The following is a 15,809-nucleotide window of genomic DNA, read 5'->3' on the forward strand; positions in this document are numbered from 1 at the left end:
ATGTGTATATTTTCAAAGGTTTACAAGCACTTGTTTTACACCAGTCACTAATTTTATACTGTAGACATATTAACCTATTTATTCATCAAATAATCATATACAAATTAAGCAACTGAGGCACAGAGAGGCTAACCAGCTGGCCCAAGCTCCCACTGTCCTGTGACGGCGGACTGCAGGTTCTAATGCCCATGTTCTTACACAGCAGGCCACAACACCTCTTGTGGGGCAGATGAATAAAAAGGGCATGTATCAAATATATCATTTGTGTGGCAGTTTGGAGAGGGAAGATGCAGAGTTAGGGAAAGAGATGAAGGGAGAAAGTACTAAAATACAACACAAAAAGGGCACCTTCTAAGACTGATGATGAGATGAACCAGACTGCAGAAGATTAACTTAGATCTTATGCATCTGATGCTTTTTTAAAAAAGTGCTGACATTACCCAAGAAATTCTGATTGCTCTTCTGTCTTAGATAACCAAGCATTTTAGATACATCGTTTTTCCTAAATTGGCAACTTTATAGATGACAAATGTGTAGCCCAAACGATTAAGGACTACTTGCCTGAAACATCTGAAGGACAACTAGATCCCCTAACTTTGGATACCTACTCAACACTTGCTGGAACTCTGGCCCCAAACCATATATTCCTAATTTGTACTTCAATTTTTCAACTGGAATTTCTCCCAGCTGAAGATTATCATACTGTCTACCACCTAGCCTCTATCCTTCACCTTACTTATGTATTCCCCCAAACCCTTTCCCTACTCTGTTTTGCCTCCCAGCTCTGACAATAAGTCCTCTATGACATGTACTTGGGTATTTGGACTTGTAGATACTATCCGGTATCTATCTATCCACCTGTCCATGCATGTTTTCAGTCAACAAACACTGACTCCCCTCTTTGCACCAAGCACTAAGGACACAAGGAAAAGTGAGACACTAATCCTAATGGCAAGGAGATCACAGTTCAAGAAGAAAGAACAGCATGCAAGTAAATGAGTACAGTAGAATGAAACCTGACTCATTGGATTATCACTGAAGCTAAATGAAATAATGTACATAAATAACTCAAAATGTTTATAAAAAGTACTGTGGCTAGTCTTTAACAGCTACACCAAATTCCATAGAGCTTCCCCTCAAATAGGCATCAATTTAATTGTGGGCCATTTATTCATTCAGCAACGTCAGGCACTGTGAGGGGTGCTTGGGTAGCATCAGCAAACAAGGCAGCCACAGGCTGTACCTCTATTTCCAATATTGAGACATTTTTCATTGAGAAGTGATTGTATGACTCAAGATCATATCTCCCATCCTCTCTTGCTTCTCGATGAGGTCATGTGGATTTGTTAGAGTAACCTTAGCCTCTGTAACAAAGAGATCCCAACATTTCAGAGACTTAACACAAGAAAAGTGTATTCTGTTTTCCCTGCAATAAAATGAAAGTAGTTATGGTGAATGAAATGGGAAACATTCTAAATGGTCATCCAGAGAGCCAGGTTTCTTTGCTTTGGGGCCCTGCCATGTCTCAGAGCCTTATCATCACCGGAAGGGAAAGAACAGGGTGAAAAATGAAGCCCACTTTTAACCCGCCATGGCCCAGATACGACATACATCGCTTCCATTTAAATTCCATTAATGAGCGCGGGTAACACGGCCCTAACTTTTTGCAAGAGAGGACTCAGTAGTACCAGTCTGAACAACTACAATCCAGTGACAAATACGCACAATTGAAGAGAACGCGAACGCTTGAATGGTACCGTGCAACGAACCGACGAACGTAAGAAGTACAGAGCATCAACCATGAACCAAAAGCTCATGTATTTCTCCATCTTCCAGGGGAAAGGACCTCAGGGATAACCGAGCAAAAGAAGTTCCAACGGTCAAATCACCACATGGAAGAGATTCCCACTAGACAGGAATGCTGGCTTAGACTGTAACAGGATCAAGAAATAAATTTCTCCTAAGTCTACCCACTAACATATTGACTTGTATTTGTTACAACAGCTAGAATTGCCCAATTAATAAAATACTGTACTTACTAATCCAAACTCTATAAAGACCCTGAGTAAATGGCTCAGCACCTGGCATGGCACAGAGGGAGTGCTCGATAAATACAATATACTTGCCTATTTGCAATTTCTTTAATGTCTCTTCGGGAATGTGTGATCCTCTTGCTTGTTAAATGACTTGTCACACATTTTCATTCCTCTCAAAGGCCCTCAGGATGTGGCTGTGGCCCTACTGCTGCTCATATTAATGTGAAAAGAACAAATATATCAGGTTCACATTTAGTGTCAGGAGAAAAAAAAAACCTGGTACTTTTTCTACAACACATTTTCCCACTTGCCTATTCATTTTTCAGACCTGTCCTTCTCAAGCGCTCTTCTATGGTATGAAAAGCTATCCTGCTTTTGAATCCTAACAATTTAATTTAATCGACACAACAACTGTTTCTTTAAATAAACATGAATATTTACCATTATAAAAGGCATGAATTATTGAAACTTTTGAGAACAAATCTAATATGATTTGAAGCCTCCAGAAAGGTAAAAGAGGCCAGATGCCATCTGTATTATTTTGCGAGGGCTGCCATAGGAAAATATTATAGGCTAGGTGACTTAAACAAAATATATTTATTTTCTCACAGTTCTTAAGACTGGAAATCCAGGATCAAGGTACAGGGTTGGTTTCTCCTGGGCCTTCTTTACTCAGTTGTGTACTCAAATGGACTTTACTCTATGCATGCCCCTGATATCTCTCTCTTCACAATAAGGATACCACTCCTTACTGGATTAGCACCCCAACCTAATGATTTCATTTAACTTTAATTACATTCCTAAAGGTGCTATCTCCAAATATAGTTACACTGGGGGGCTGAAGCATCCAAATATGAACTTGGGCGGGACACAATTCAGTCCATAACATCGTCCCTTAATGTACAATATCTTCATTCCCAAGGAATTCATCACCGTGAGTGTATGTAACACTTGTAGCTCTATCCCAAGTATCAAAGGTAATTATTGGAGAATGAGTCATCAAAATGGCAAAATATGAGTTTTCTACTATCATACCACCAAAGAACACTGATTTTGACAATCACCCATGGACAAGAGTGCCTTTATAGAGGTCCCCTAGTACAACAGAGAAATTCCAGCATGCTATTAGAAGAAAAATCCATTATTGGACATAACAAAGAAGGTAAGAGAGGGAGTTTCATTTTGCCTGTGTCACTCCTCCCTCAAGGCAGCACAGCTCAGTGACAAAAGAGGCCTTCTAGGCCCATGATTTCTCTCACAAAGACATGTGAGAATTTTTGAATGAGCATCTGGTTTTTCAAACTATGCAGGACTCTGCCAAAGATATACTTCATCTAGTATACTGGTATGTGCTGTGCAATTGGGCAGGGGCGGGGGGGGGGGTTGTTGGGTGGCGGTCTGGCAGGAGGTGTCTGGAGAACAATAACCAGGCTCCTCCGAGGGCATCCAAGGGATGTAGTACTACTAATTGCATTTCAGACTCCATTAAGAAGTCTGCCTGTGAGCCAGTAAGGACGTCTTGCCTGTAGACACCCCCAACCGGCCAACGGATGCCCCCAACACTCAGTGTGCCTTACCTACACACATTGTATGCTGTGGTTGGCTCCTAGTGTGTGCTTCTGAGAATGGCAAGACCAAGCCTTTGAGATAGCTAGTGAGCATGCACAGAAAGCGGGCCCAATTCTATAGGACTGGAAGAAAAACGTGCAAACTTGAGCACTTACTACTGTTCCAGGAAAAGCAAATGGGAGGCTGTCAGCACCTGACCCTGTTCTGTAGGTTGAGAGAAGGCATACAGTTTTAAGAATTCCACACAAGAAAGAAAAATAATGGAGCTGCATATTATAAATTTTGAGAAAATCTCAGCATCCCCATGGATGATGGAAGGTTGATGGGTTGAAGGAAGATATATCTCTCCTGCCGTAAGTCAATAAAAACTAGAGGAGGTGACCACTTCTCCACACACAAAGAGAGCAATATAAGACTTCAAGGAACATGAAATATCAAGAAAATGTGACATACTAAAGGAATATGAGAGCTTTCCAGTGACTGACCTTAAAGAAAAAGAGATCTGTGATTTGCCTGAAAAAGAATTCAAGATAGTTTTGTTAAGGGAACTCAGTGAGCTAAGAAAGCCCAGAAAGACAATTTCACAAAATCAAGGAAAAAAATACACAAACAGAGCAAGAAGTTTAAAACAGAAGCAGAACTCACAAAGAACCAAGCAGAAATTCTGGAGATTAAGATTACAATGAATGAAATGAAAAGTACAATGGAAAACATAAATACCAAACTTGATGTAGTACAAGAAAAAATCTGTGAGGGAGACAAGAGAGATCAGAAATTACCCTGTCAGAAGAGAATAAAGACAAAAAGAAAAAAGAGTAAAGAAAGTCTATAAACTATAGAATACCATGAAAAAAAAAATCTATGTATTTTTATAGTCCCAGAAAAAAGGGGGATATGGGTAGAAAGTTTATTTAAAGTAATAATGGTTGAGAACTTCACAAATCTGAGGAGAGATCTGATATTCAAGTTCACAAAATTCATATGTGCCCAAACAAATTCAACTCAAAGAGATCTTGAAGACACATTATGATTAAACTGTTTAAAGTTTAAAACAAAGAATTTTAAAAACAGTAAGAGAAAAAATCTTCATATACAAGGAAACCCCCATAATCCTAATTTCTCAGCAGAAACACTACAACCCAGGAGAAAGTGGGATGATATATTTGAAGTGTTGAAAAGAAAGAAAACAAAAGCAAAAACAAAACAAAATACCCAGTAGTGCAATGGACAGGGTCATAAGGAAACTCTATTTTTAATTTCTTGAGGAATCTCCACACTGTTCTCCAAAGTGGCTACACCAACTTGCATTCCCACCAACAGTGTAAGAGGGCTGCCCTTTCTCCACATCCTCTCCAACACATGTTGTTTCCTGTCTTGCTAATTTGGGCCATTCTAACTGGTGTAAGGTGGTATCTCAATGTGGCTTTAATTTGAATCTCCCTGATGGCTAGTGATAATAAACATTTTCTCATGTGTCCGATAGCCATTTGTATGTCTTCATTGGAGAAGTGTCTGTCCATATCTTCTGCCCATTTTTTGATATGATTGTCTGTTTTGTGTGTGTTGAGTTTCAGGAGTTCTTTATAGATCCTGGATATCAACCTTTTGTCTGTACTGTCATTTGCAAATATCTTCTCCCATTCCATGGTTGCCTCTTTATTTTTTTGACTGTTTCCTTTGCTGTGCAGAAGCTTTTGATCTTGATGAAGTCCCCAAAGTTCATTTTCGTTTTTGTTTCCTTTGCCTTTGGAGACATATCTTGAAAGAAGTTGTTGTGGTTGATATCGAAGAGGTTACTGCCTATGCTCTCCTCTAGGATTCTGATGGATTCCTGTCTCATTTGAAATCTTTTATCCATTTTGATTTTATCTTTGTGTACAGTGTAAGAGAATGGTCGAGTTTCATTGTTCTGCATATAGCTGTCCAGTTTTCCCAGCACCATTTATTGAAGAGATTGTCTTTTTTCCACTGTATATTTTTTCCTGTTTTGTCGAAGATTAATTGACCATAGAGTTGTGGGTCCATATCTGGGCTCTCTACTCTGTTCCACTGGTCTATATGTCTGTTTTTATGCCAGTACCATGCTGTTTTGGTGATCATGGCTTTGTAGTAAAGCTTGAAATCAGGTAACGTGATGCCCCCAGTTTTATGTTTGTTTTTCAACATTTCCCTAGCGATTCAAGGTCTCTTCTGATTCCATACAAATTTCTGGATTATTTGCCCCAGCTCTTTGAAAAATACTGGTGGAATTTTGATCGGAATGGCATTAAAAGTATAGATTGCTCTAGGCAGTATAGACATTTTTTTTTTTTTTTTAGCCTGGAGTTATTTTTATTTTAATACCATTGCTTTTAAATAGCTTTTCCTTAAAACAAAACAAAACAAAACAAAACAAACAAACAAAAACAACAACAAAAAAACCCCAAAACAAAACAAAAAAGAAAAGAAAACAAAAATACCCTCCAGCCCTTCTAACTTTATGATTCTCTAATTGAATTATGTGATTCGATTATGAAGCAATGGTTCATTTACTTTACCCAACTTTTATTATTTTGTGTTTAGAATCATTCTCAGAAATCCAAATTAGCTGATTATTGAATAAGTTCTAATTACTCCCCAGAGACTGTGGACAGTATAGACATTTTAACAATGTTTATTCTTCCGATCCAAGAGCATGGAATCGTCTTCCATCTTTTTGTGTCTTCTTCAATTTCTTTCATAAGTATTTTGTAGTTCCTCTAGTACAGTTCCTTTACCTCTTTGGTTAGGTTTATTCACAGGTATCTTATGGTTCTTGGTGCTATAGTAAATGGAATCGACTCTCTAATTTCCCTTTCTGTATTTTCATTGTTAGTGTATAAGAAAGCCACTGATTTCTGTACGTTGACTTTGTATCCTGCCATGTTGCTGAATTGCTGTATGAGTTCTAGTAGTTTGGGGGTGGAGTCTTTTGGATTTTCCATAAAAAGAATCATGTCATCTGCTAAGAGAGAGAGAGTTTGACTTCTTCATTGCCAATTTGGATACCTTTTATTTCTCTTTGTTGTCTGATTGCTGTTGCTAGGACTTCTAATACTATGTTGAACACGGGAAGGCTGCAAGCTTTTTCCCATGGGGGATGATATTTGCTGTGGGTCTTTCATAAATAGATTTGATGAAGTTCAGGAATGTTCCCTCTATCCCTATACTTTGAAGCATTTTTGTCGGGGACTGCCTCTGGCCGGGAAAGTCCCCGCCATTACAAGAAGGTGCTTGGCTCACTGCTAGCAAAATATGCTGCAAGTATACAATGAACTTTCTGGTGAAGCCCGCCTAAAGGAGGACATAGTTATTGGCTGCATCAAATTTAATCAGCATAGTAACAGGACTCTCATTGGCTCTCCCCATTGCTTGGCCCCTTATTGGTCACCCTGCTGTATATAAGCTAAGGAAGTTGATTAAATAAACGGAAATGAAGCATTAACACCATAGCAGGCTCATTGTTGTCCTTGCAGGCCGAGGGCGACACATTTTAATCATGAAAAGATGCTGGATTTTGTCAAATGCTTTTTCTGCATCTATTGAGAAGACCATGCGGTTCTTCTTTCTTCTCTTATTGATTTGTTCTATTACATTGACTGATTCACGAATGTTGAACCATCCTTGTAGCCCAGGGATGAATTCCACCTGGTCATGGTGGATAATCTTTTTAATGTGCTGTTGGATCCTGTTTGCTAGGATCTTGTTGAGAATCTTAGTATCCATATTAATCAGTGATATTGGTCTGAAATTCTCCTTTCTGGTAGGGTCTTTGCATGGTTTGAGAATCAGGGTAATGCTGGCTTCATAGAAAGAGTCTGGAAGTTTTCCTTCTGCTTCAATTTTTTGAAACAGCTTCAGGAGAATAGGTATTATTTCTTCTTTGAAAGTTTGGTAGAATTCCCCAGGGAATCCATCAGGTCCTGGGCTCTTGTTTTTTGGGAGGTTTTTGGTCACTGCTTCAATCTCGTTACTAGGTATTGGTCTATTCAGGTTGTTGATTTCTTCCTGGTTCAATTTTGGGAGTTTATAGTTTTCTGGGAATGCAGCCATTTCATCTAGGTTGCTTAACTTATTGGCATATTACTGTTAATAATAACTTCTGATGATTGTTTCTACTTCCTTCGTGTTCGTTGTGATCTCTCCCTTTTCATTCATAATTTTATTAATTTGGGCTTTCTCTCTTTTCTTTTGGATTAGTGTGGCCAATGGTTTATCGATCTTATTGATTCTTTCAAAAGACCAGGTTCTAGTTTCATTGATACATTCTACTATATCTCTGGTTTCTACCTCATTGATCTCGGCTCTAATCTTGATGATTTCCCTTCTTATGTGTGGAGTTGGTTTGATTTGTTGTTGATTGTCCAGTTCTTTAAAGTGTAGAGACAGCTGGTGTGTTCTGGATTTTTCAATTATTTTGAGAGAGGCTTGGATGGCTATGTATTTCCTCCTTAGGACTGCCTTTGCTGTATTCCATAGGTTTTGGACCGAAGTGTCTTCATTCTCATTGGTTTCCATGAATTGTTTCAGTTCTTCTTTGATCTCCTGGTTGATCCAAGCATTCTTAAGCAAGGTGGCCTTTAGCTTCCAGGTGTTTGAGTTCCTTTGGAACTTTTCCTTGTGATCGAGCTCCAGTTTCAAAGCATTGTGATCTGAAAATATGCAGGGAATAATCTCAGTCTTTTGGTATTGGTTGAGTCCTGATTTGTGACCCAGTACATGGTCTATTCTGGAGAAGGTTCCATGTGCACTTGAGAAGAATGAGTATTCTGTTGTTTTAGGGTGGAATGTTCTGTATATATCTATGAGGTCCATCTGGTCCAGTGTGTAATTCAATGTTCTTGTTTCTTTATTGATTTTCTGCTTCAATGATCAGTCTATTTCTGAGAGAGATGTGTTAAGATCTCCTACTATTAATGTATTCATATCAATATGACTCTTTATCTTGATTAATACTTTTCTTATGTAATTGGTTGCTCCCATATTGGGGGCATAGATATTTACAATTGTTAGATCATCCTGGTGGATAGTCCCTTTAAGAATGATGTAGTGTCCTTCTGTATCTCTGACTACAGTCTTTAGTTTAAAATCTAATTTGTCTGATATGAGAATCGCTACCCTGGACTTCTTTTGAGGCCCATTGGCCTGAAAGATGCTTTTCCATCCCTTCACTTTCTGGGTATTTACCCCAAAGATAGAGATGTAGTGAAAAGAAGGGCCATGTGTACCCCAATGTTTATAGCAGCAATGGCCACAGTCGCCAAACTGTGGAAAGAACCAAGATGCCCTTCAACAGACAAATGGATCAGGAATATGTGGTCCATATACACTATGGAGTATTATGCCTCCATCAGAAAGGATGAATGCTCAACTTCTGTAGCAGCATGGACAGGCCTGGAAGAGATTATGCTGAGTGAAATAAGTCAAGCAGAGAGAGTCAATTATCATATGGTTTCACTTATTTGTGGACCATAACAAATAGCATGGAGGACAAGGGGAGATGGAGAGGAGAAGGGAGTTGAGGGAAATTTGAAGGGGAGGTGAACCATGAGAGACTATAAACTCTGAAAAACAATCTGAGGGTTTTGAAGGGGCGGGGTGATGGGAGGTTTAGTGACTTAGGTGGTGGGTATTGGAGAGGGCACGGATTGCATGGAGCACTGGGTGTGGTGCAAAAATAATGAATACTGTTACACTGAAAAAAATTTTAAAAATTAAAAAAAAAAATACTGCCAACCATGAATCTTTACCTAATAAAGCTGTTCTTCAGAAATGGAGAAAGGCTCCCTTACAAAAGAATCTGAGGGAATTCATCCACACTAGACCTGCCTTACAAGAAATGCTGAAAGAGGAAGAGGTTCTTCAAGCTGAAAATGAAGGAATGCTAATTAGCAACATGAAAACATATGAAAATGTAAAACACACTGGTAAAGGTAAAAATAATTTTTCAGAATACTGAAATTTAATTCAGAATACTGAATTTTAAGTAGTTAATTAACCACTTAACTCTAGTATAAAGAATGTTACTTAGCACTAAAAAGAAATAAGCTATCAAACAGTGAAAAGATCTGAAGGAACCTGAAATGAAGAAGGAAAAGAAGCCCATCTGAAAAGGCTACATAGTATATGATCCCAACAATATAACTATGTGGAGAAAGCAAAACTGTGGTGTTAGTAAAAAGATCAGTAGTTTCCTGGGGTTAAAAGGAAGGGAGAGATAAACAGGCAAAACCCAGGGGATCTTGAGAGCCGACCGACAGCTCTGTATGATGCTGTGATGATGGATTCCTGTCGCTGTAAATGTGCCTAACACATAGAATCCACAACACCAAAAGTGAACCCTGATGGAAACTTTGTACTCTTGGTGGTAGTAGTATATCAATGTCGACTCCATTGTATCAAATGTACCACTGTGGTGGGAGATGTTGACAAAGGGGAAAGCTATGCATGTGGTGGGGTAGGGGAAATGTGGGAAATCTCTGTACCTTCCTCTCAACTGGGCTGTGAAAATAAAACAGCTCTAAAAAATAAAATCTATTAAAAAAAATAGAGCCATAAAATAAACTTTATACCTAGTTCCCAAACCATTCTAATTAATAAACAAGATCTTTCCATACCAGCAATTGTGATTTTTTTTTTCAACCTGTATGTTCCTTACCTGTATATGCAGGAGTAAGGGATATTAGTGTCTCTCCTTCAAATGGGAACAACCACCAGGTTATCCCAAATTACCAGATGGAAAGGGCAAGTACCTATACTGGCATTAAATGCCAAGCAGGATGTTCAGTTTTAAGCAGATAGGAACTCATTTAACCATCAAAACCATTTTATGAAGAAATATTATTATCCTTGTTTAGCAAATGAGTAAACACAGTCCCAGAAATATCAAATAACTTATTCAACGATACTCAACAAAAGGAAAGAGAATACTATTGCAGAAAGTTCACGGACTTTTTTTTTTTTTTTTTAAAGATTTTATTTATTTATTTGACAGAGAGAGATCACAAGTAGGCAGAGAAGCAGGCAGAGAGAGAGAGAGAGGAGGAAGCAGGCTCCCTGCCCAGCAGAGAGCCCGATGCGGGACTCGATCCCAGGACCCTGAGATCATGACCTGAGCTGAAGGCAGCGGCTTAACCCACTGAGCCACCCAGGCGCCCAAGTTCACGGACTTTGAGGTGACAAAGACTAAAATCTTGTCAGTTACTAGCTATGAACTTGAGCCAGTAACTTAGTTGTATGAATTGGCCAAAATAACAAATCTAAAAGCCTGACTGGTGGCATGTACATATTAAACAGTGATCCCACCTTCTCCTAGAGAGCAGCAGGACTGTGCTTTGACCCCACTTCTGTCTGATTCCAGTATCCATGCTCTTCGCCCCCCCTCATTTCCCTGCAATAAAAATCTGCCTCATACAGACCTGGGGAATGTGTTTTCATGCAGTGCAGAGCTAGAAATGGTTTATTATCCTCAGCAACCTTAAAAACAGAACATGTAAGTATTGATGTACTTTTACTTAATATGACTTCCTGAAAAACCTCTTGTCTACTGAAGATTTGTTTGAAATATTAGTCTATAGGTATTCTGGATACATGACATATACAGCTTTAATAAAAATGGATTAACCCCTCTCTCCTATTTTATACCACACCAGGCACTGAAAACTAAGTCTGATGTAATAGATCTCTTTTGTGGTTTTAATCATAACAATTGTACCAAATGACTTTTCTTTTTGTGCATGTGATAACATCATAATGGGAAGCTAAATCGATAGCATATTTCTCAATCTAATTATATGCCTTGCATTTCTAAACCAGTTTTAATGAAATACAATAAGTGGTAGTGTGGAAATTAGAAAAGGTTTAAAAAAAAGCAGCTGCAAATAATGCTGTCAGTGACAAGAATAGAAGTGTGAACTATGCTAGTATAGGTGAACAGTGTCTTTTCAACTGTACAATAAACAGACAAAAGAGGAAGTGATGGAGAATTATCCAAACAAATCATCATTTTCAGAAACAAGCATTTTACAAAATAAACCTATACTATGGCAATTCAAAAATGGATAAGAAACATCAGAGATTAAAAAACTCATCTACACATAAACCTTACCTGTGAGTCATAGCCAGGTTACCAATTTATAAATACACTAACACTGTTATATAATTTTAAAATAATTTCTTTCCTTATTTAGAAGACTAACTTGTGCTCATTATAGACATTTTTTAAATATTGAAAAATACAAAGAAATAAATACATTAACCCAAAATCCCCTACCTAGAGATAAACCATGATTAACATTTCACTATTTTTCCTTTACTTTTTCCTATATATATGCTGCATACTTGAAATGATACAATATATGCATTTCAAATGGCAATGTAAGATTGCATGCTCAGATTAAGTAGATAACTCACACATCCCAAGATAAAAATAGATTACTTTTATAGGTGCCACATTAGTTTCCTAAAGTGTCATAACAAAATACCATAGACTGAGTGGCTTTGAACAACAGAAATTTATTTTCTCACAGTTCTGAAGGCTAGACATCTGACATGAAAGTGATGGTAGTATTGTATTGATTTCTTCTGAAGCCTCTCCTTTGGCTTGTAGATGACCATCTTCTTTGTCTTCGTGTGATTTTCCTTGTGTGTATCCACATTTATATTTCCTCTTTTTTAAGAAGACTGGTCATATTGGATTAGAGCTCACTCTAAAAGACCTCATTGTAACTTAGTTACCTCTTTAAAGACCTTATCTCCAAACATAGTCACATTCTGAAATACCAGGGTTTAGGACCTCAATACCTGAATTCTGAAGGGATACAACTCAGCCCATAACAGGTGCTATGTGGCAACACAAATATGTCAAACATACAATAAGAAGATGATATGTTCTAGGCCTTGCAGCAGGTAGTAGAGACATCAAGTTTAATAAACCAGGAGTTCTTTCCCTGAAGAGGCTTAAATTAGTGGCAACGGAAGGACTACCTAGTAAATATCTACAAGGAATTTATTAATACCCTGGGGGGGAAAGTGTGTAAAGGCTCACCTTATACCATATACCAAAATAAATTACATACTTAGTAAAATGATATGTGTTAAGAAAAGGAACAAAAGGAAGAAGGATAAGGAGAAGGGAGAGGAGAAAAAGAAGGAAGAAGGGGAGGAGAAAACAAGGGAAAGGAGAGGAGGGGGAGGAGAAAGAGAAAATCAGAGAAGAAAGAAAAAGTAGAGAGCAGAAATAAATTTTATCTATCTTGCCTATGATGGGGCTAGGTATTTTGTTTTGAATCCATTCATTCATTTAATAAACATTAGTTGGCCATCTCCCACATGCCCGGTGTTTGGCTGGGCACAGCAAAGAACCAAAATTTTTAACTACTTATGTACAATGGAAGGAACGCCTAGGATTGTTTAACGTGTAAACACACATTCAAGTTCCTTTACTGCCCTGTTCAGTATTGACCACATCTTCTTATACAACATTATGAGCAATAGGCAGTCAATGTGCTGTTGCATAAGTTGTTTTCAAGACATTTTTGTAAATCAGATCCTATTAGAAATGCACAAAGAGAGCCAGCTGTTTAAAGGAGCCCTAGAGGGAAACCTATGGTAAAAAGAAGCATCCTTCTGCAAAGGGAGGAACTCAGCCTTGGTTCCAGCACTGTGTCAATCCCAACTGTCATACCTGTGTCCTGGTTTTCAGGTTATGCCTGAGCGCTCATCTGTGCTCACACTGTCTGTCCTTCTGCCTTGGATTACAAACCCCTGGAGGTTGGCTCACCACATCTGTTCCCTTCATTGTGTCCAGTGTCACAGTGAAGCATTTACAAAGAGATCCTAATAAATGCTTTTAGATGTTGTTAATGGACACAGAAACAGATCTCAGCAGCCAGTGTCCATGGGGCTACCTTGAGGGGATGTCCTATGCATCCTACGTCAAAACAGTAAGACCCTACATGGTGTGCAAAGCGCAGCATTGCCTTTGGTAGGGAGCGGACCCCCAGGATCCCAGCAGAGGAGAAATTATTTAGGGGGATGACAAAAGAAAGAGAGAGACCCCTTGGGATGCTCCAAGAAGCTCAGACTGAGCTGTTCTTGGTTGTTCACCACCCAATGCCTTTGAAGAACACAGGATTTTCTGTAAGTGTCCAGGTAGTGCAGAATGACAGTTGCCATCCTGCCCAGTGGGGGTCCTCTCCTATCAGTAGCAAATTGCATAGCAGCTTGCTCTCAGAATCTAATTATCAACTCAGAAGAAATGAATAAGTCCGTGCCTTTTATCTTCAGTTCAGAGAGATACTTCAGCCAAAATTTGCTTTTCTAATAAATAGGTTTATAGTTCCATTGCCAATAAATGAGTGGTATTATTTTGGCTGACAATTGCTCAATTCAGTCAAAATGTAGTGATCCTAAAATTGTTTAAACTCAATATTCACAACTACAAACATATCCCCAGAATTACATCAATATCAGTGAATTTTCTTTAAAAAACATATATATCTATATATCTATAGATATACAGATATGTATTGTGTATATATATATATGTATATTTATAATATAAAGTCATTTTAATACTATGACCAATTTTTAGTAATATTTTCTGACTTCATTTTTATCTTATTAAAATTATTTTCATGAATATCCCATTTTCCAAATACATTTTATAATAGAGCTTTCATCCATTGATTTGTTTTTCCATCCACATCGAACTGAATCAAAGTAACTTCTGCCATGGTAAGTTTTCTCTGGGGACCATATTTTCCACAAAGTCCAATTTTCTTGACTCAGTTTTGAGTTTATAAATTTTGTCGAAGTGATTTTATTCACTCATCAATATTTTGTCAATTTTTTCCCGTATGTAGTTTTAGGCTTTGATGGTTTTGTTAGGTTATTGCTCCAAATCCTGTCATTTCCCCAGCTGACCTTTGCATTTTTCAACTTTCTCCATTTTTTTCATCTGTAATACACAATCACATCAAGTTTTAGCCATTACCAATTTTCTGTTATTTTGGCCATTTCTATCATTAATATTCCATGTAAATTAGATGTAAAATAATATGGTTTTTATTCATCTGTAAAGGCAAATAGGAAACAGAAGGAAGAGAAATACCTATAAAATCAACATAGTATAGCAAAAACTTTTCACTTCAAACATCCCTGTAAAGGTCGCCGCCACTCATATTTGGGGTACGGAAAAAGCGACTTGCACTCTATGCTTGCCTGAAAGATGGCAATGGAGGCTTCACTTGTCCAGCTGCATGGCAGAGGGAGGTGTGGGGCCATAACCTGGTCTCCATCCATCCATTGCCCCTTCCTAAGGCTCTGACTGCACAGCTGGAGAAACAAAGCAGAGGGATGGGAGAACTGCTTTTGGCGGCACAGCTGTGGTAGCAGGGAGAGAATCCTGGAATGATCCTGAGGGCCTTAAACGCCAGGCTAAGGGATTTGAAGTTGATCCTGCAGGGACTGGAGCACTCTGTCTGGAGAGCCATATGCTCAGACCTGAGACTCAGAAAGAGGACTCTGGCAGCATCAGGGAGAATGGATTGAAGATGGCAAGCCTAAAGACAGACCTCTGCAGGGCTGACTCTGTACCACAGTTCTGCATCTCCCTAATCCAAGACACTGGGTGCCAACACTTCTGCCCTGGTCCTTTATGAAGTGGCTTTTGCCAATCTTTCCATCTGCCCGATAATCTCACTCAGCTCCACTGGGGCCCTCTCTGTTTTCCAAACAAATTATTCCACACCTCCATGCCTACATACATTGCTTTCCCTGACCCAAATAATTCCTTACTCCCATTCTCCACCTGACAGTCTCACGTACATAATTATTTCTATATGTAATAAATATTAATAGCTATAATAATAGCACCAAGTTATCTATTCAGAATATGCTTTATGCCATTCACTCCTATTAACCTCACAAAATAACAAAACCAAGTCCCAGAAAGGTTGACTAACTTGTTCAAGGTTGCCCTAGTGAGTCCTTGTCAGTAGTTAGCCTGGATTTTTAAATTTAGTTTGAGTCATGTATGTTCTCAAGCCACACCATGCTGTTCCACCAGCAAATACTTGAATGTCCCCTGGGTTTCACACATAATCTTTTGTTGGATCTCATGGCCACAGAGAGAGGTAGATGTTACTATTTTCATGTGAAGAAAATGGAATCTTAGGGAGTCTA

General features: G+C 38.5%; 1 long non-coding RNA gene across 5 annotated transcripts in view; it reads right to left on the reverse strand.

Moving 5' to 3' along the window:
• LOC309842890 overlaps window positions 1–15,809 on the reverse strand; it is a 256,676-nt gene that overhangs the window by 67,209 nt on the left and 173,658 nt on the right. Inside the window, exon 4 of one of the 5 annotated variants that reach the window (XR_014299828.1) lies at window positions 2,133–2,244. The exons of the other annotated variants lie outside the window; for them this stretch is intronic. This is a non-coding gene — a long non-coding RNA (uncharacterized lncRNA). Of the gene's footprint in view, window positions 1–2,132; window positions 2,245–15,809 lie in introns of those variants that run through there. 5 annotated transcript variants of the gene reach the window in all.

Source organism: Mustela nivalis (genome assembly GCF_964662115.1).
Source record: "Mustela nivalis genome assembly, chromosome: 10".
In the NCBI taxonomy this organism is placed as follows: domain Eukaryota; kingdom Metazoa; phylum Chordata; class Mammalia; order Carnivora; family Mustelidae; genus Mustela; species Mustela nivalis.